This window comes from Rhinopithecus bieti, unplaced genomic scaffold (genome assembly GCF_001698545.2).
Source record: "Rhinopithecus bieti isolate Rb0 unplaced genomic scaffold, ASM169854v2 scaffold_49371, whole genome shotgun sequence".
Lineage (NCBI taxonomy): Eukaryota > Metazoa > Chordata > Mammalia > Primates > Cercopithecidae > Rhinopithecus > Rhinopithecus bieti.
In genome coordinates this window covers 1,981,397-2,002,891 of record NW_016821003.1, presented here as the reverse complement: position 1 = coordinate 2,002,891, position 21,495 = coordinate 1,981,397, and the positions used below count along the sequence as shown (strand labels likewise).

The window sequence follows — 21,495 nt, the reverse complement described above, 5'->3', positions numbered from 1 at the left end:
TATGTAACACACTGAAGGGCTCTGTGGGCTTAATTACTATGCTAGAGTTTGGCAGAATGAGAAAAAAGAGATGCCAAGCAAAGTGAGAAAAAGAACTCTGTAGCCATCTCCACAAGGCTAGAGAATTCATGGAAATATTTATTCCACAGCCCAGGCGTAAAGCTGTATTTTCTGTTCTTTGGAATTCCTTCTTTCCATATGTTTTCCCCCACCCAAACCCATTACCTACTCATATACATTTTTTTCTAAAAATAATTACTATATACGCTCAATTCAAAGGAATTGCCTTTGAATTTTCCCTGCTGAGGTCCAATAATAAAGGTTTAAACAGATACTGCTAAGGTGATTGTTTTTCAGCTCTGCTAAGTATTGCGATTCTTGACAGCAGAGGCTAACTCTCATTATTGTCAAATCTCAAGGACTTTTCCAATCACTTGGAAAATAGCAAGGGTCAATAAGCCCAGGACAGTTGTTTATGAGAATTTGAATCCCAGTTACCTACAAACTCTGTGTGTGGTCATTAACCTAAACCCCCTTTGTTTCAGTATCCTTATATGTAAAAACTTTGTTTAAAATGAGATCTTGTGAGGATCAGAAAAAAAATATGATGATGCAAGCACCTAGTACTTTGATCAAAGGTAAGTGCTCATACAGATGGGTGCCCCATTTCCATTCCCTACCTCTTTTTTCACTTCTCACAAAAGTTGTTGTAATTACTATTGTTGTTTTTAAGACTCTAGTTGTACATCACAATAAACCAAAATTTCATGCCTTGAGAGTTTGGGACTTTTAATTTTAGGCCATTAGTTCATGAAGGGATCTTGGATTGAGTTACATAATCCCTAATTCTTTTATACATAATGAATGTGAACCCCAGATGGATGAAGAAATCTAAGGATACACATATGTCCCATATAACTTTGCAAACTCATGTGTATATGAGTAAAGCATGCATATGTGTGAATGTATTTGTATACATTTCCTACATTTACAAAACTTTGCAATAATTTTGTTATGTATATATAAAGAGAAGCCATTTGTTGGCTCATATTCTATATTATATTTCATTATTAATCAATCACATGAAACATTCTACATAACTAATTTGTGTTTTAATACCAAAGACTGCAGTCAAACAAGTTAGATAATACTTACAAAATGCTCAACAAAGCCGGGCGCAGTGGCTCACGCCTGTAATCCCAGCACTTTGGGAGATCGAGTAGGTCAGATCACGAGGTCAGGAGATCGAGACCACGGTGAAACCCCGTCTCTACCAAAAATACAAAAAATTAACAGGGCAGCGGGCGCCTGTAGTCCCAGCTACTCGTGAGGCTGAGGCAGGAGAATGGCGTGAACCCGGGAGGTGGAGCTTGCAGTGAGCCTAGATGAGGCCACTGCACTCCAGCCTGGGTGACAGAGCTAGACTCCGTCTCAAAAAAAAAAAAAAAAAAAATGCTTAAGAATTAATTGGCATCTAAGGTGAATTGCTACATTGAGTCTTTGCTTTTCTTCTTTCCTTGTTAAAAAGCAGCAAAATGAACAAAAAATATACATTCTGGCCTGGTGTGGTGGCTCATGCCTGTAATCCCAGCACTTTGGGAGGCTGAGGTGGGCGGATCCCGAGATCAGGAGATCAAGACCATCCTGGCTAACACGGTGAAACCTCGTCTCTACTAAAAATACAGAAAATTAGCCGGACGTGGTGGTGGGCGTCTGTAGTCCCAGCTACTTGGGAGGCTGAGGCAGGAGAAAGGCATGAACTCGGGAGGCGGAGCTTGCAGTGAGCCGAGATCGCACCACTGCACTCCAGCCTAGGTGACAGAGCGAGACTCTTGTCTCAAGAAAAAAAAAAAATATATATATACACACACACACACACACACACACACACACATACACACACACATTCTAAGAAAACACAAAAATATCTTCAGAAATGGCTGCACCTATAACTCAACTGAATTGAAAAGCAAGGGTAGAGGCTGACATTTTGTCTGTGCAGGCACCAGTAATTTAGAATCTATGTGAGGTTGAAGCACCACGCAGTCTGTTCAGGGTTAAGGCAGCCTGTATGAGAAGGCATATTTCTCTCTACTTCTGTTTTGTTGTGGTGGTTGCTTTACTCTGTTTTTCTTAGGTTGGAAACCACTCATCCCTCCATAAAATTGAAAAGAAACACACCAAGCATAATCATTAACACGGAAAGGAATATTTTCCTAAATTCGGGAGCATTTGAGTGAAGAGGAAAGAATCACAGTGTCTATGGATGCTGGAGAGAAGGAAGTGTTTCCACCTCAGTGCAAGCACAAAGTTGACGAAGATAAATTGTTGAAGAGTCGCCAAATATAGACAGGTTGCTGTGATGCCATTCAAATCTAAGTACTCACCATTTGCCGCCCCAGAATGTGCCAAAATTTCATCTCCTCCTCCACCAAGTTTTGTTTTTGTTTTTCCCCCATATGCAGCTTAGGTTGCGTAAGGTGAGATCATCAGCATTTGAAACTATCAACAACTTTTAAAAATGCAAGCAAAGGACGCTGGGTTTACCTGGGAGGAGTCTTGCTTCACAGTTTGGAAGCGTAAATAGGTCTAGCTGACTTAGATCACCTGATACCTCCCCTTAAAAAAAAAAGTCTCTGATACCAATGTGCTTATGCCTTTAGGCAAACACACTAAGCACATTTGGGAATCCGCTGCCAAGGCCTCCCCATCTGCTGTGGCAGTCACTGGCTAGCCTGAAGATCCCACTGCCTCTTGGGCATCTCATGGGGCTGTCTGCTGGAGACCTCCGTTCCAGAACTGTCAGCTGGTGAGGCACTCTGCGGTCACCTTTGACCTCTGTCCCTAATCCCCTCTGACACATTCCAGGCTGTTGCACCGGATCATCCTCTCCGGTTCATTGCACAGTATTGAAGCCAGCAATCGGCATGTCCTTTTTCCCATCTGTGTGTTCTAGTTTAGGCTGGGTCAGGAGAGATGTCACTGTTTCTCTTCCTCACTCCTGACAGTTTTCTGATTTTCAGCATTTAACTTTATAAAAACTAACTTGCAAAGACCTGAAGTTAAGTGACAAACATATTAGGAAATTCAACATTGTCAGAATATTTGTGTGTGTTTATTGGTTTAGAAGGGCGCTGGAATACCCTTTTAAACACAACCTCCCTCTATTTCATCTACCCACCTTTTCCACCTTCCTGAGCATTACAAATTGTTGTTGCTATTATCATTATCTGTTTTTCAAGGCTCATTTCCAATGCCACCTGCTTGGAAAAACTCTCCCCAATTGCCCCACAGCAAGTGAAGATCAATCATTCCTATGTCATCGTGAAACATTTTAGCTCTATATAGCTCCTTTATGTCATTCTTGCAAATAAATACAAGGATTTACTACTCACAGTATTCTCTGTTTTAGATATGTCATCCCATACTGGTTGTGTATTAGTAAACAAATAGTCTGATTGAATTCTTAGGTGAAGGGACTCATATGAGAATACACAGTTAAGACAGATGAGTGTAAGGAAATAAAGCAGCTATAAAAAGAGAATAATTAGTGAAAATAATCAAGGAAAGTTACATGAATGGAGGGCAAGCACAAATAGGCCCAAGTTTCAATCCTCTTTCCCACAGTTGCTAAATACTGAATCTTGAGCAGAGTGTTCAGTGTATTTGACCCCATCTATACTCATCATCAAAATGGTAATAAGAGTATTACCATTTTGCACCAGCATGCCCATTGTGGGGATTAATTGCCATAATTAAATGAGATCATGAACGTCAAGCACTTAGCACCACAGCTAATACTTAAATAGTACATGCTTCATCCATGCTGGAGAGAGAGAATCACACCAAAATACAAGTCGAAATGAAGACTATCAATAATTTTGGTGCCAAATAGACAGCCATAGACACATTGACGAAATCAATAGCACTGCCACCTGCAAGTCCAAAATGGACAAAATTGAGTGGCCAAAGAAATGAACAGTAATGAAATAACCTTCCCTTTCAAACTTCAGTGGCTCCATCTTTTATGTCATTACCCTGAATGAAAGCCCTCACCTCCAAACCACAGGAGTGTGTGTGTGTGTACACATGCGCATGTGCAGTAGTAAGGGAGCGGTAAAAATGGGGAAGTGGTGGAATGTGCTCTACATGATGCTGTGATAAATGTAGCATGAAGAGATTTTTTACCATTTTATTCGTTCTTTTTTTCTTGTAATTTGGAATTATTTGCCTGATAAACAGCTACGTTTTCTTTCAAGCCAATTTTCAGATGAAGAAGAAGCTGGTGAAATTGTAATATTTTGTTGGCAGAAAAGAAGGTAGTCCCCAAAGCCACTCAGTTTCCCAGAGCAAATTGGATTCACAATGTTAGAACTGGGAGGGGAGAAAAAATTCTGACTTTATTATGATCCACATTTTTTCTCAGATGTGGTAGCCAAGGAAATATGGGTCAAGTATCTGGGCCAAGTATTTTTCAAGTAATTCTGACAAATAGGTTTATTTCTTTTTGCAAAATGATGATCTCAGCAGTGAAGAAAAGTGGAATTCCCTCTCTTCTTTCTTTCTTTTTTATTCTATTCAATGTGATTCAATGCAGGGATTTTAAACCTATCTGTATTCAACCCAACTTTCATAATAAAATCTAACGGTACAAGGGAAAATATGTTTGCGAGAAGCATTTTGTGAATTTAAAGACTGAATAACTCACAATATTAAAAAGGAGGAAGTAGGGCTTAAGAGGTCAACTCTGGCATCAAACAAATGGGCATCCTTTGTATCCAGCTGTCACTTCTGACCAAGTCATTCAACGTCTTGGTATTACAATATTCTTACCTGTAAAAAGAGACTAGTAATACAACGTAAAGTTGGTCTGAGGTTTTGGCAATATAATATAGTGTGATATCTGGTTCTGAGGCAGAACTAAACATGTTTTAATATCTTGAATTTTTTTTGTCTTAATGCTTCCTATCAGAATCAGAGCCAAACACCCATTTTGTAGGAAGCTGAGGAACAGAAATGCAATAGTAAGAAGAGTGAGAAAGAATGTGAAACAATGAATCAGAAAACCTACCATTCCAACAGAGGAAAAACAGGTTGGTATCATCTGTTGCATATTACAAAGAAGTGGAACTGGACAGTGATTTTAAGGCAGAAAACTACATAACATCTGGAGACATTTTCTGGGAAAGGTAAACAGCTGGTAAAACAGAATGAAATGAGAGCTTGGTATCATGAAGATGAAGACTAGTAAGGTTAAAACTTTGAGACAGAGAACAGCATTGATTCCAGAAAAAAACCAAAACAAAACACAGTTTTAAAAGAACTACAGTGGGAATAACCACCTGATAAGTTTTAGGGTCATCTACTGTTAGTTTGTAAGATTCATCTGTGTTCTACACAGGCCAAATAGGCATGAGGAATTGATGTGGCAGGAGTCTTCACATTTTCTTTCTTTATTTACTTTTTTCTTTGTGTATGTGGGGGGCTCTAATCTCTGCATTCCTTCCAGAAAGTCATGTTTGCTTTTGCTTTAATATAAGATAGAGAAAAGATAGTTCTAGAGACTTCAACTTGCCCTTTCCTACTATAATATCTTGCATTTCAGAGACATCAGTGTGGAGACTTAGCCAGTTGCATTTCAACTATGCATTTCAGAACTGAGGAAACCCCAAGTTTTTTCATATATGAATAGGCAAAATTGTGCAATTATTTTGATAGGTATGCTGCTGTCGCCTGAGTCATACTTTGTGTGCAAACCCTTAGGGCCTGATAGAAATTGAGACTATTTATATGTTTGGAAGCGAGGAGAGGTGGTAAGCAGTGATTTTGAGGAGGAGCCAGAGCCCCTGCAGGAAAATTACCTTATTTCTTTAGAAAATGCTGGACTAAATTTCTTAGGGGAACACTAACCAAAACTTGGGGTCAAAGTCCTTAGTTTCTTTAAAATTGTACATCATTCCCCATACCAGTGTTGAAGGTATCAGACTGTGACAATCAATGCCATAACCTTAACATGAGACTCCATAATATTGTAATTTTAATTTATCTTATAAATTTGATCCTCAAAGGATTATAATTTGGGTTTAATTTCCTGAAATTATAAACAAATTGCTATAGAAGGTAAGAATTGCGTTTAGGGCACACAGAACATTTCTTGTTCCTGATTTAGATATTGACCTGGCAATTTAAAATCCTGAGCTCATCATTTTCTTCTTTCAAGTTTTCTAAGCACACATAGAGGCAATCAACCAACTCTATTATACTATTTATTTCCACTAAAATATTCTATTGGCATTCAAATTCAGGTGACTACAGATGACAATTTAAGTACCTGTTTTTCTACCACATTCTATGTCATACCAGTGTCCAGTATTTTATTGGCTTCCGAGTAATCAATAACTTTATATTTAGTCAGATTAGAGAAACAATTTTAGATAAATTTTCACTTATCTAGTCTGAACTATTTCTAGAAGCAGAATCACCATGAGTATTCTAGAATAGGCTTTATTATCACAAAAATAAAATATATTGCAACTGGGAAAGGAACTGGAGAAGCGAAAGTTCAAAAAGGGAATTAGAGGATCAGAGAGATAGTCATTGGCTGTGTTCAGCTTATGAGGTGGGACAGCAAAAGGGAAGCTTGTTGGAAGATCTATGGGAATTTGTTGGTTCTGCATAACCACTACTTCTGTGGGTCTACAGACAAGTATATAGTGGTTGTCCTAAAGCCTATTCTGCAACAGGATCATCAGTCAGGAAAAAGTCAGAAGAAAGGAAAGCAACAATAATCTGGAACTTTTTGGTCACCTCTAGATCTGTCCATCATTGCATCTGACTACAACGAATTTCAGAAAATAATGGCTTCTGTTTCATTTTAGCATTCAAAATGGTATGTACCTTTCTAAAATAAAAGGAACCAGAGATTCTTAGAAAAATGACTGACTCTAGAATGGGAACTGGAAAGATACAAGCAAGACAAACCTACACCATCTTGGACTACTAGAAAGCAAAAAGGTGACGAAATAACAAAAAACAACAATGAAGGAAAGATGGGACCTTGTCAGAGGAGAGAGAAACCAAACAAAAGAGTCACCAATGGTGAATTCTGGGACAAAATATTAGATTTTAACCCCAAAAATAAAATATTCATGAGTCCATGCTAATAAAAATAAATGATTGAACAAATAAATAAATTATTGAGAAAGAAAAGTCTTTTCTACAGAAAATTCCAAATAATATATGTAGATTCTTCCTGTTCTCTTAAGCAGAGCTTAGTTTACTTCTTCTTGAGTGTGGGTTGGGATCGGTGACTCGCATGCAAAGAATAGAGTATGAAAAGAGAAAAAAAATATTTTTTAGTGTAAAAAACTTTCAAATGCCATTTTAAACAAGTGGCATAGTTTCAAAAATATCAATAATAAGTCATATGGATAGCATGTACCCCTTGCTATGATATAATGAAAAGGCACCTTGCCTGTATGTACTTTTTACCAAAAAAAAAAAAAAAAAAAAAAAAAAAAAAAAAAACTATAACCCAAGTCAAATAATAAGAAAACATCAACTCAGTTTGGGGGATATTCTACAAAACACCTGACTACTACTCCACAAAACTATTAAGTTCATAAGAAAAGAGAAAAATTGAGAAACTGTTATAGATCAGAGGAGTCTAAGGAGATACGCCAAATAAATATAGTATGTAATATGGTATCTTGGATGGGAAATTGGAACAGGAAAACAAACAGAACCTCCCACCCATTGAAAAATGCAAGAAAAATAGTCTACAGGTTGGTTAATGATATTGTACCAAATAGTTAATAGCATTGTACCAAATATTCATTCTTAGATTTGCAATATGTACCATGGCTTTATAAGATGATAACACTAGGAAAAGCCAGGTGAGAGGCATCTGGTGACCCTCTATAGTATCTTTGCAGCTTTTCTACAATTCTAAAATTACTCTAAAATAAAAAGTTTTAAAAAATGAGGAAATCATTTTTATAAGTTTCTGTTTTTCCCAACCTTAACCTGAAACCACATAGGGAAGGTGATTCTGAGTTGACAGTTCTAGTTAACCAAGTTGACAAAGAATGAAGACCACAGCCGGGCGTGGTGGCTTATGCCTGTAATTCCAGCACTTTGGGAGGCCAAGGCGGTGGATCACGAGGTCAGGAGATTGAGAACATCCTGGCTAAAACGGTGAAACCCCGTCTCTACTAAAAATACAAAAAAATTAGCCAAGCGTGGTGGTGGGCGCCTGTAGTCCCAGCTGCTTGGGAGGCTGAGGCAGGAGAATGGCGTGAACCCGGGAGGCGGAGCTTGCAGTGAGCCAAGTTGGCGCCACTGCACTCCAGCCTGTGCGACAGAGTCAGACTCTGTCTCAAAAAAAAAAAAAAAAAAAAAAAAATGAAGACCACAATCATACAACCAAAGGTAGAGAAATTTAAATTTAATCTTCCTTTATTGTCTTATGTAGTTCAGCTACTCAAAGACCTTATTGTGTCACTTTGGAATGATACCAAGTTCCAACTAACTTTATCCCCAATATGCTATATGAACATGATGTTATTTATTCTTTCTTTGTTATAGTCTTATTTTCAAGAGTGAAGCTCTGAGTCAAATTTTTTATTTTTTCAACCATTATTTACATGGCTCACAATTTAAATATGAACTAAAAAGAAAACAATTGTCTTAAGGATTCTTAATTACAGATGTTGGAAAAAATATGGAAAATATACATGTGGAACTAATACAAAAGTCCTGTTTTGAGAAAAAAATAGAACTGAACAATTTCTGGGGATCCTTGAGAAAAAGGGAAATTAATTACCAATCTAAAATTTGTTTACATTTTAATAAAAGTACATTGAGAATTAAGAGATGCTCAATATCCCCATATTTTCTTCTCTGTTGCCATTTAGGAAGGCCATTCCTAAACATGCGGTTTTAACTTGTTATTTATTTTGAAAAAAATTATAAGGAAACACTAGAGAAAAGTTAAAAGAATAGTACAATGATTATCTTTACACCCTTCACCTAGTTATGCCAATTACAATTTTACTATATTGTCATTGTATCCCTATTTTCTCTTTCTATCCACATTTGTTCATTACTATATCCCCAGCAAATGAAGTAATAGTGGATGGCACATGGCTTATTTAGTGAAAAAAATAAAAGAATGTTCTGTCAACAACGGCATTTTTGCCACACTGGAAGGTTCAAATTGATCACAATAACCACAATTTGTACATTTTTCAAAGTTTATGTTGAACAATATAACATAATACATGGTTAGAAATGTGTCTGGTTCTTTGCTTAATTTTTTTCTTGGATCTTGACATAGTCCCTCATACATATTAATGATAATTTATGTATTCCTTGAATGAAGTTTACTGTGCATTCTATCATCCAACTACTTTTTGAGATTTTCATTACATACTCTCTCCAATTCAAGAGAGTTTAAATTTAACCAAATTACTTCAAATATCATCTGAGATTATTAAAGATAAATTATATGCATATATTTATTTATACTCAAGTTCATATTTATTTGCTACACTATTTGAGAGTAAATTTTAGGCATTCATTATTTCTCAAGTGAAATAAATTGTAATTGTAATTTCATTGAAAACCAGGGCTAGATGAAACTTTATAGGAAATAAATTGTGTTTTTGGTTCAAATAATCTTCACAGCATCACAAGTAAATATCATCCAACTTCCATTTAAATACCCTCCAGATATATGAAACTCACTAAGGCTTGATTAATCTCCCACTTCATCTGCCTATGATTCTACATGTTATAATTATTTAGAAGCAACTTCGTATTTATGTATTGATTTTGTTTCCTATTGTTAACTCCACAATATAATTATAAATTATTGTTATGTTTCCATTCATGTGTTTTTCTACATCTTCAGAAAAGGTGGGCCTTTTTGTTCTTGTCTCTATTGTCTAAGTTCTAAGTAGAATTTACTCATTTTTCTATTTAAACTGTTATATACAGACAACATGTTTATTGTACTTATCCCAAGGTAGACTCTCCATATGCCATCTGAATTCTCATTGGTACTTGCTCTACTGTCTTGGAATAAAGAGAAAAGCAAAAACAGACAAACTTAACTTTCTTAGCTAAGACAATCTTTCAGATGGTTGGAAACAATTGTTTCCCTATTTATGTTCTCTTTTCATCTAATTACTACAAAATATCATTTTCTAACACTTGATTTAATCTCTTTAACATCTTGGATGTATTTTTTTAAGCCTTTAAGACTATCCTGCTGCTATCCACCCATATCATTCAAAGATGCTAATCAAAACACTGAGACAAAACAAAACAAACTAAACTGAACCTTGCATTTTTATAGATCTTGTCATTTTTTTTCCTAGAGGATAATCACCTCTACTTTACAGAATGGGAAACATATTAATAAGATACTAGATGTTTTAAAATATTAGACAATACTCTAGAAACATCCATGAAGTTAAATATTGGTTTGCCGAGTATCTGCCCATTCCTTTAGTGATCACACATTCCAATTCTCCATCTTAACAAGAAAGATTCCTAGATCTATCTTAAAAATATGATATAAATTTCTAGAGTTGAAAACATAGCAATGCATAAAAAACAAATCCTTGACCAGTAGAATTCCTTTTTAAACAATCTCAGATGATTTTGAAGTAACTGGTTGAATTTGAACCCTTTTGAATTGGAGAGAGTATGTAATGAAAATCTCAAAAAGTAGCTGGGTGATAGAATGCACAATAAACTCCGTTCAAGGAATACACAAATTATCATTAATGAGCATGAGGGACTATGTCAAGATCCAAGAAAAAAGTTAAGCAAAGAGCTAGACCCATTTCTAACCATGTATTATGTTTTTTTGTTTGTTTGTTTTTTTGAGACGGAGTCTTGCTCTGTCGCCCAGGCTGGAGTGCAGTGGCCGGATCTCAGCTCACTGCAAGCTCCGCCTCCCGGGTTCACGCCATTCTCCTGCCTCAGCCTCCCGAGTAGCTGGGACTACAGGCACCCGCCACCTCGCCCGGCTAGTTTTTTGTATTTTTTAGTAGAGACGGGGTTTCACCAGGTTAGCCAGGATGGTCTCGATCTCCTGACCTTGTGATCCGCCCATCTCGGCCTCCCAAAGTGCTGGGATTACAGGCTTGAGCCACCGCGGCCGGCCCATGTGTTATGTTATACTGCTCAACGCGAACTTTGAAAAATGTAGAAACTGGAACTATTGTGACCAACTGGAACTTCTAGTGTGGCATATAGATGCTATTGTTCACAGATCATTCTTTTATTTTCATTAAATAAGCCATGTCTGGGCATCATTACTTTTTGTGCTGGGATATAATAATGAACAAATGTGAATTCCTTCTCTTGGGGACTTTATAGCCCAGGGGGGTGGCACACAAGGGACAAATAAATATGCCAAATTTGTAGTATGTGCTATGATCAGGGAAAAATAAAGCAAATTAGAGGGATGGGAATGGTAGAAATGAGACCCCTCTTTTTGGGACTCCCTTTCATTGATATGGTAATATTTGAGTAGAGATAGGAAGCAAGTGAGGGAATAAGAAAAAAACAGCATGATTGAATGTCCTGATGCTGGAACTTGCCTACAATGGTCCAGGAAGAGTGAATACACAAGCACCAGGAGTAGATAAAATAAAAGGGAGAGTTGGTAGGACACGAGCTGAAACGTGTGATGGATCTGAAGTTGGAGAGAATGTTAGCAGTGGCCACCTCATGAAGAGCCTTAAAAATTAAAGCATCTTGCTCTTAATGATATGGAAGGTCATTAAGGAGTTTTGAATAGAGGAATGATGTTTGATTTATATCAATATCATCATGATGGCTTTGTAGGGATAGAGGGTATTTAGAAATACTGCAGTAATAAAGCATGCAACACTGTCTTCACTGTCTTGCTGTGTGACATGGAACAAATTAGCATATCCACATTTCAGTAGCCATATCTGTAAAATGGAGATATTGACACCCTAAGATAACTGACCAGAGTGTTGTAAAAACTTGCTTGCATAATGCATGTGATCTCATAGTTTAAACAATAGCTTAAATTTGGAAAAGAAGACAACGACATAGTTTAAACTGTAGCTTAAATTTGGAAAACATGGCCTAATTGAGCTGAAAAGGAAAACAGTCACATGGAAAAGCCTGTAACCTCCATTGGAAGCCTCTGTATTTTTAGTTCTTAAAATTACTATTATTTTGGGGGAAAAACTCATAAGTAAATGGATATCTAGTTAGGGCAATACTTCCAAGCTAGTCTCAAGTGTTTATACATTTAATATTTATTTAACAAGCAATCTATAGCTAGTTAATTGGATAGCATGCTTAATATCTCATTTTCCTTAGTTGTATGGGTAAATGCTAATTAAATTCCTGAGCATTTCTCACAAGTGTAATGTAATAATAAGAACATCGTCACACACTTATTGGTTCTGCAGATTTGAATTAATTACACTGCAAGTAGATTTATCTTTCATATAGTTATACCTCAATAGGTGCTCTTCTCTGACAATCATAGGGGATTTAATTTCCATACCATCACCTTATTAATTTCAAATTAAATACTTTTAGTAGGAATTTAATACTTGTTGAAGTTCCAGTTAGTGATATTTCTTCTACACATCTGGATTTTGAATTTTAGTGCCTGAAATTCATGTTGCCTTATGCTGCTAAGAAAAGAATAGGAGCAATTAATAAGGCAATAAGAAAGACTACAAAATTTAATTTGGAGACAAGCCAAGGAGTCTGGTACTAAGCAGTGCTTCTTCAGAATCTTGCGGGGCATAGCTGGCCATTTGGTCAACCATTTTTCTTCTTCTTACCTCTGGCTATAAGTATTTAAAAAAAATACTGTGTGTATATGTATTATAAATATATATTATTAGAAATATATATATACACACACACACACACTCACACTTTTTCTCTATTCCCACTGATATCACTGCCTTCATTCCAAGCCCCATCATCTCTCCCCTGAACCGCTTTAATAGGCTTTTTCTTGTATATCACATATCAAGTCTAGCCGCCTTCCATCCATTTCTCATACACTGCTAGAATGATCTTCCGTGTATGGAATCATGAACTTGTCACTCTTTCCCTGGAATGCTTTATCCCCAGAATATTTTCCAAATGCTTTACCAATGACATGTTACGTCTTGCTTAAAACTGCAATCTCATTCTTCACTTTTCTTCCCATCACTTTCAAAACATAACTCTTATGTTGTAACTTATACACCAATGCCTCCGTGTGTCTGCTTAGACCTCCCTTCCCTATCCAGGCTAATTCTAACCCATGTCTCAAAACTCAGATGTATGTTGATTGAATGGAGAAAAGACGTTTGTGTTGACCTTGCTATACCTAATGCCAACTCTATGTGTAATGCCAAGTCTATCTGTGTGGATTTTTTTGATTGTTGTTTTGTTTGTTTGTTTGTTTTTTAATGTGTGCTGTTTTCCTGTTACCTAATTCGTCACTCCTCTTAAACTCAGAAACTTCCATACAAAAGTTTAATACATTTAGTTTAGAATAATTTACTGAGTACCTATGGATTACTACGAAATGTGCATGCCAGTTGCTGGAGAAAACATGCGTCACGTTTTAGAAAGGAAACAATGCCCAACTCCACATCCAAGAATCATGATAAGATTAATTCCATACACCACAGGGTAGTGGCCAAGAGTGAAGGCTCTGGGATTATACTCCCGAAAAAAAGCTTAAATTCTTCATCAAAAGTGAAAGCAGAGGAGCACTTAGGGGCACTCTGAGGAACAAATAAAACAATTCAGGTGAAGCACCTGGATGATCTGTTTACACAAGCTATTTTGAAAGTGCCAGACTCAATCATCTGATGAGTTTAGAAAGTATTATATTTTAATTAATTTAAACACGTGCACATGTCAATACTCATATATATTAGTTTTTATTATGATGAACACTTTGCTAATATTGTAGATACAGAAACAAAGGCTCAATGACTTCTTCCAAAGCAAATAGTGTATAACAAAGATAAAATGCATGTCCTTTTATTTATTTATCAATAAATAATGAATGCATAGGATAAGTACAGAAATAAAAAATGAATAATTGAGAGCCTGCAGTCTCATTAATAAATCATATATTTTTCCCAGGTTGACAAAACATTTATTTTTCATTTGACGATATTGATGATTCTCATATTCTGAAAATTTTGGAGAAAATTACACTTAGGTATTTCAAAAAGAATAACTGCAAAACAAATGATAATTATTTATAAGCATGTATATAAATGTGGCTAATTTATGAATTGTTGCAAAAATTCAGAGAATCAGAGGACCGAAGAGCCAGGAGAGAGAAAAGAGGCAAGATTTGTTTTAGATAAGTTTTCTCAATACTGTACCTAGCCTTTGCAATCTTAAAATAACTTTCTCAAGGATAAATATGTTTAACACTAAGGCTTGGTAGGAAAAGTAAGGACTTGGACTGTAATGAATAAGGAAACAGAAACAGACAGTGGGGAAGCAACTCACCAAAAGTCACAGACATAGTGGCAGAACTGGAGCTACAACTCTGTATTTCTTTTATTTAAAATGGGGCTCTTTTGCCTTCACCACTGCTGGGCCTTTCCTCCTTCTTCCCTCTCAAGTTCTTTGGAAAGTGTCTATTTTGGCATCTGCTGAGTTTGAGAAATATTTTGTTTCCACAAATTTAAATAGTTTAAGTAGTAAGACTCTGTTGTCTTAGCTTTTATTAAAGAAATTATTCAGAATTCAACAAAAACAACAAGAAAACCCCATTTATACTTTAAAAAGTAGGCAACAGGTGCTTTATTATCCATCACACAAGGACTTTTTGTGTGCTCGGGTGACAAATTTGTCATTCGGAGAGACAATTCTGGCATTGGTGTGTGGAATTACAGTGTTTAACTTGTGCCTCCACAACTTACAGTCTATTTAAGATCAGGAAGAGTCCTCTTCTCCTGGCCATTCTGTTTCTTTCAATTATCGCAGAGCTTCAGTCTCTTCTCATTTTAGCCCTTCTCTGATGTCTTATTTAGCTTCCTGGACTCGGGCTAATACTTGCATTCTCTCTCCAACACCCATTTTTTGGTTCATTCGGCCGTTCCCCACCTCTAAATCGTAGCTGGCTCACAGCATTTCCTCTGAGCCTATCGTTACCTCCTCTCTGCTGCAGCTTCTGCTCTCTCTAAATTCCCTGTCGCTCCTAGTCATCTTTATTCCTGTACTTCTTTGATGAGGAAAGATGTATCCATGTGGGATATGTTAATTGCTTAGGGTATTGAGAACGGGGTGAGTGGTAGGAATGTGTTTTTTGGCCCTGTCAGTCCTGTGATTATAATCAATGAAATGTTTGAGATAGCAATCACATCCTTGATGTTATAATCCATTTAGACCTTCTTTTATTCTTCTTCATATGTCCTACACTCCAAGTAATCTGAATTCATGTCTGCGTTTTCAGTCAGTGGTTCTCAACCTTTAACATGCATCAGAATCACCTAGTGGGTTTGCTAAAACACAGACTGCTGGGCCCTAGCCCAGGTCTTCTCCTTCAGTACACTTGGGTGGGACCTCAGACTTTGTATTTCTAACAGATTTCCAGAAGATGCTGATGCTGCTGGTCCAAAGGACTGCACTTTGAGAACCGCTGTTTTGACTTCTATTGCCTCTGCGACTTATGCTCCCCATCTGAAATACCTTTCAATTCCATCTGAACACTTTCAAACAAACACATTGACTGACACACATTAAAATGCTTTCTTCACTCATCTATCTAGTATTTATTGAGATCTTACTCTGTACCAGACATTGAGTTTGGTCTATGGCCTCAGGGAGAATAGATTACCAACCAAGCCATTCTTAAATCCCTTCAGCTAGAAAGGATTGACATCTTTCTCATAACATGACGACCGTCTCCAGTTACCTTGCAACTCAAAGAGTTGTCCTTGTATCAGAATGATTGGCATCGCCTTGAACTTGATAGAAATTCAGAATCTCTGACTTCAACTTAGACCTACAAAAGCAGAATCTGCATTTTATCAGTATCCTAGTTGATTCACATGCAGATTAGAATTTGAGAAGTATTACTTTCCTATACTATTAAATTCTCTGGTTAAAATCTAACTGTGAATCTCCAAAATCCTTCTCAAGTGTCTGGCCTGTGATGGAAGGAGAAGGAGTAATGGAGCAGGCAAACAATCACTGCCATTTTGTCCAGATTTACTTAGTGTATGCAAAGCTTTATTTAGCACAGTGCTTGATGCAAGCTCATTTAATCTTTACAACAGAAAATGACTAATGACTACTTGTTGTTTCAAATTAAATTGATTTCTCTTGAGTTTGTCATGAGATGAAAGCAAACTGCAAGCAAACCATCAAAATTGCAGAGAAGGCAGAAAATATCTAAAATCCTTATGCAGGAGACATGGTTTTGAAACTCATAACTTGATTCTCTTAAGAAGCATAATGATTATGCATCATAATGGCCATTATTTATTTAGCAGTATGTTAAACAGGTATTTTATTTGATAGGCTTTTATTGTTAGTTTATTGAGAGCAAGGTTATTATTTGTGCTACTTGTTTAATAATCAAAGTGAAATGACAAACTCAAGATCTTGCTGAAGGTTGGAAAGCTAAATGATAAAATGGTCAAAATCTGAATGCGTCAAAGGAAATTTCATTAGCTTGGCAGATCAATAGTTGGTGTTAAGAAACCTCTCGAAAATGTATGGCAAAAAGTAATATCTTTTCGTCACCCATAGTGAGGTCCCATCTGACATCCCTATAACAAAAGACAGATTAACAAGAGAAAAAACGCATAGAAAATAATTTAACAATGTTTTTACATGATGCAGGAACTTTCAGAGACAAAGACCTGAAGACCCAGAGAAATATGTGTTTTTACGCTAATTATGAAAAAGAAGTGAATAATTGTGGAGAAACATGTTTGGACAAAAAGGATATGATCCCATGGTAATAAACTGGGGAGAACTTAGCAAAGACTGCTTTTTTCAGATTCTTCTTGGCTTCTTTGTTCATTCCTTTCTTCCAGGTATAGGTAAAAATACCTGAAGTTCTTCAAAGGTGAAGGGAAAAGGTCAGAGAGTGACCTTTCTATGTTTTATGGCTTGCATTGGGAGAGGAATTCTAGTTTTTATGACCCACCTTGGTAGAGAGTAATTCTGGTTTCTATGGCTAGATTTGGAGGAGAAAGAGCAGCAGGAGACAGAAAGGCAGGAGGATGTCAGAGAAACTTTCTTGTTTCTGAGGCCCCCCTGCCTCCTCCAGCTCAAAATAATCTGCAGCAACAGTTTCTGAAATCCGAGAGCCATCTGATTTTCAATATTTTATGAGATAAACTTTTACACAAAACTTTGATTGTAGACTATATTCCAAAAACTTTTATTAACCTTTGGGAATAACATTCATAAAACATATGTAAGTCATAACTGTGTCTTCAGTATCACCCAGCTCAATGGTTAGCATTTCTTAATGGAAATGGGAAGCTGGTATTTGCACCGCCCCCCCCCCCCAAAAGACATATGACAATATTTGGAAACATTTTTGGTTGTTACAACTGACAGTGAAGTTGTACTAACATTTGGTAGACAGAAACCAAGAATATTGCTAAAGTATCCTACAATGCACAGGACAGCCTTCCCCAGCCACAATTATCTGGCCCATAATGTCAGTGGTTCTGAGTCTGAGATACTCTGATATAATTTAAAACATTCTATAGGCCAGGCACGATGCTTCATGCCTGTAATCCCAGCACTTTGAGAGGCTGAAGCGGGTGGATCACCTCAGGTCAGGAGTTCAAGACCATCCTGGCCAACATGGTGAAACCCTGTCTCTACTAAAAACACAAAAATTAGCCAGGCATGGTGGTGCACTCCTGTAATCACAGCTACTTGGGAGGCTGAGGCAGCAGAATCTCCTGAACCCAGGAGGCAGAGGTTGCAGTGAGCCAAGACCATGCCACTACACTCCAGCCTGGGAGACAGAGCAAGATTTTGTCAAAAAAAAAAAAAAAAAAAAAAATTCCACAGAATATAGTATAAATTAAATTAAATAATTGGAGTGCAGAAATATGTTTCAGAAAAAAGTATGACATACAAATAAATTAACAGAGTTTGACTGATTTGATCAAAGACACACAGATAAGTTCTAGAGTCATCACTTGAGCCTACTTTCTAGCTTAATAACTTACATTTTATCCACGATGCAGCACACACACACACACACACACACAACTTCTGACTCATAGTGATGTTTTTTCATTGTGACATACCACTTCTCTTAAACAAAAAAGCAGGTGATTTCTGGAATCAGATGATTTGAGTGTTAATCTTGACTCAGCTATTTAGTAGTTTTGTGACTTTGGACAAGTTATCTAACTTTTTCTCCCTCTCCTTGCCCTTCTCCTCTTTTTATCTTTTTGTCATGGAATCATTATCTATTGAATGAAATTAATAATATTCAGTCCTGAGAACATCACTGCAAATCATACCATAGTTTCTGGCACATAAACTAATGAACATTTACTGAGTGCTTACCTTATGCCATTTAATGTGGTCTGTGTATTGAACACGCCTTATTCCTGGCCCACATTCTCTCAGTGAGCCTTTTAATTCTAGTCTTCACTATAGCCAGCTGCATGTAGCAGCCTGAAAGTGCAAAAGATTTAAACAACCATTGGACAGCCTTTGAATTATAGGGAGTAGCAGCTAGTGGGTAAAATTGTTAGTCAGTCTCTTGGGCAGACAGTTGGAAGCATATTCTGCTCAGATCCAAAGAGTTTCAACCTCAAAATTGAGCCCTATTTTCCCATAGTGTGGACCAACTTAATAAAACATCTTTGGATTAGATTTTCCTCCTTTGTTATCTCATTCTTTTCCTCCCCTGTCACTCCTTGGAACCACTTCTCAAATAAAATCTACCCGTACAAAGACCATTACCTCAAGAGTACTTTGTGGAAAATTAAACAAACAGAACAAACAAACACTAAAACAAATTGAGAAAACAACGCTTTACCTTTGTCTTTTCACCATATTAGAATTCAGCTCAGTGAAGTGTCTTAAACAACCAACTACCAGAAAAACGCTGTGACATTGCTGATGGCAATGGTACAATGCCGCATGCTTATATTATGAGGTCTTTCATGCTTTCCTAATGAAAGAAAACTAAGAAACTCAAGGTATGGGTACTGGTGAAAGCCCCTATATTAAGTGTCACACAAAACTGGAAACACTTGTGCACACGCACACACACACACTAGTAAGCCAGTTGTTAAAAAAAAAAAAAAGGAAAACAAATTATTTCCCATGTTTCAGTCCCATCCATGTAATTATTTGTGTATTTTCTATCTTACATTATGATTGGAGTGCACTGCTTGTCCATATGCTGAAAGGCTGGCTTTAAAAATTTAAGTTTCTTCTTGAGTAGATTGAAACACAGTATCGTTTTTTGTGTGTTTTTTTTTTTTTTTTTTTTTTTTTTTTTTTTAATTGAGACAGACTCTCACTCTGTCCCCCAAGCTGGAGTGCAGTGGCACGACCTCAGCTCACTGCAACCTCCGCCTCCCGGGTTCACATTATTCTCCTGCCTCAGCCTCCCGAGTAACTGGTACTACAGGCGCCCGCCACCACGCCCAGCTAATTTTTTGTGTTTTTAGTAGAGACAGGGTTTCACCATGTTAGCCAGGATGGTCTTGATCTCCTGACCTCGTGATGCCCCCACCTCGGCCTCCCAAAGTGCTGGGATCACAGGCGTGAGCCACTGCGCCCGGCCCCATTTTTTTTTTTTTTTTTTGATTGAGGCGGAGTCTTGCTCTGTCACCCAGGCTTGAGTGCAGTGGCTCATTGTAACCTCCGCCTCCCTTAACCTCCGCCTCCCGGGTTCAAGCAATTCTCCTGCCTCAGCCTCTTGAGTGGTTGGGATTACAGGCACACACCACCGTGTCCAGCTAATTTTTGTGTTTTTACAGAAATGGGTTTCATCGTGTTGGCCAGGCTAATCTTGAACTCCTAACCTCAGGTGATCCACTTACCTCAGCCTCCCAGAGTGCTGGGATTACAGACTTAAGCCACCACGCTCAGCTGAAATGTAGTATCATTAAGTCATGAAGGAACCATTAAGACATGAAGAAATCATTAAGTTATTGGGCTAAAAAAAAGATGAGACTATAGCATCATTAAGTCATGAAGGAGTCATTAAAACATGAAGAAACCCAGATTTAGTTTACATTCACTAACTTTTGGGAAGTTCAGAGGTCACTGGGAACAATGTTCTGTTCAGATCCAGGCATACATTCTGAAATCAGCATGGCCAGACCATCTATCCTACGCCTGGAAAGAGGTAATTATTCAATTAAATCAAGTAAGATAAACTGTATTCTGTATTCTGCTTAGGTTTTTGGGCTAAAAAAAAGACAAGAATGGGTTTCTTCCTAGATACAGAATATTGTAGAGAGGATAAAAATACAAAATGACAACAAAATTCATACCTACCTAGAAGCCAAAGTTTAGTTTTGAAAGTGTGATTTAAAATATTTTGGGAAATGATTTATTATTATAACACATTTTAGAAATTATAATAAAAATCAAAAAGCTTGGTTTAATTAGGAAACATTTTGAATTATGAACACAAAAGAGACATGTACCTAAAGCAAAACCCATATGGTTCTTCACTGATCATTATTAAGTATTTGGAAATTAAAATTCAGCTGTGTTCAAGCTTAATTGTTTTTGGAAGATATCTGACTTCTGCAAAATTGAAGAAAGAAACCTGTAAGATAAAGTTTAAAAGTTAATGAATGCCTACATTGAAAGAAATCTTAACATTTGTCTTGCCTATTTGTCTGATTTCACTTTACAGGTAAGAAAATTAGTCTAACAAACAACAGAGTGATTTTCTTGAGGACATTAACAGATTGCATCTAGAACCCAGGTCTTCAGAATCCTACCTCAGTGTCCTTTCTGCTACAAATGCAGATAGATTGAATTAACCCAAGACTCTAAGTAAGTATTTTTTTCATCACCTTCCTCTCCTTTACCACCTCCATTCCATTATCACCTCTCCAACTCCCCATCCCAGCCTTTCTGGCTATTCCTGCTGCCTTCTACTGCTGTGTGAAACTCTTGCTTAAAGCCCAAGCACAAGCCTACTTACGGGAAATTGCAGGACTGAATGTTTCAGATGCCTGGAGGATATATTTGGTTATTGATGCTCTGAGAAGCATGAGCTGTATTCTTTTGAAATGGACAGATGATGACAACAGCTTTTAGTGAAGTGGCATTTTCTTCCCTGAGGGCTTAACTGCAGGAGGTATGTGAAATATAAAAAGATGACTTCATTTTGTTTATTTATTTATTTAGTCTTTTTACAATCTGTGGTCATCGCCTCCTCTCATCAAACTCTGACCCACAAATTCAATTAGAGAGCTTTCCTGGAAGTTTGCTCTTTCATGAGGT

The 21,495-nt window shown here is 37.0% G+C and overlaps 1 long non-coding RNA gene across 1 annotated transcript; it reads left to right on the top strand.

Annotated features, from left to right (window-relative positions):
* Positions 1–4,981: 4,981 nt before the first annotated feature.
* LOC108520660 (uncharacterized) lies at positions 4,982–20,984 on the top strand. Its single transcript, XR_001882966.1, has 3 exons — positions 4,982–5,093; positions 16,879–16,996; positions 20,900–20,984. It is a non-coding gene; the product is annotated as an uncharacterized LOC108520660 (long non-coding RNA).
* Positions 20,985–21,495: the final 511 nt, after the last annotated feature.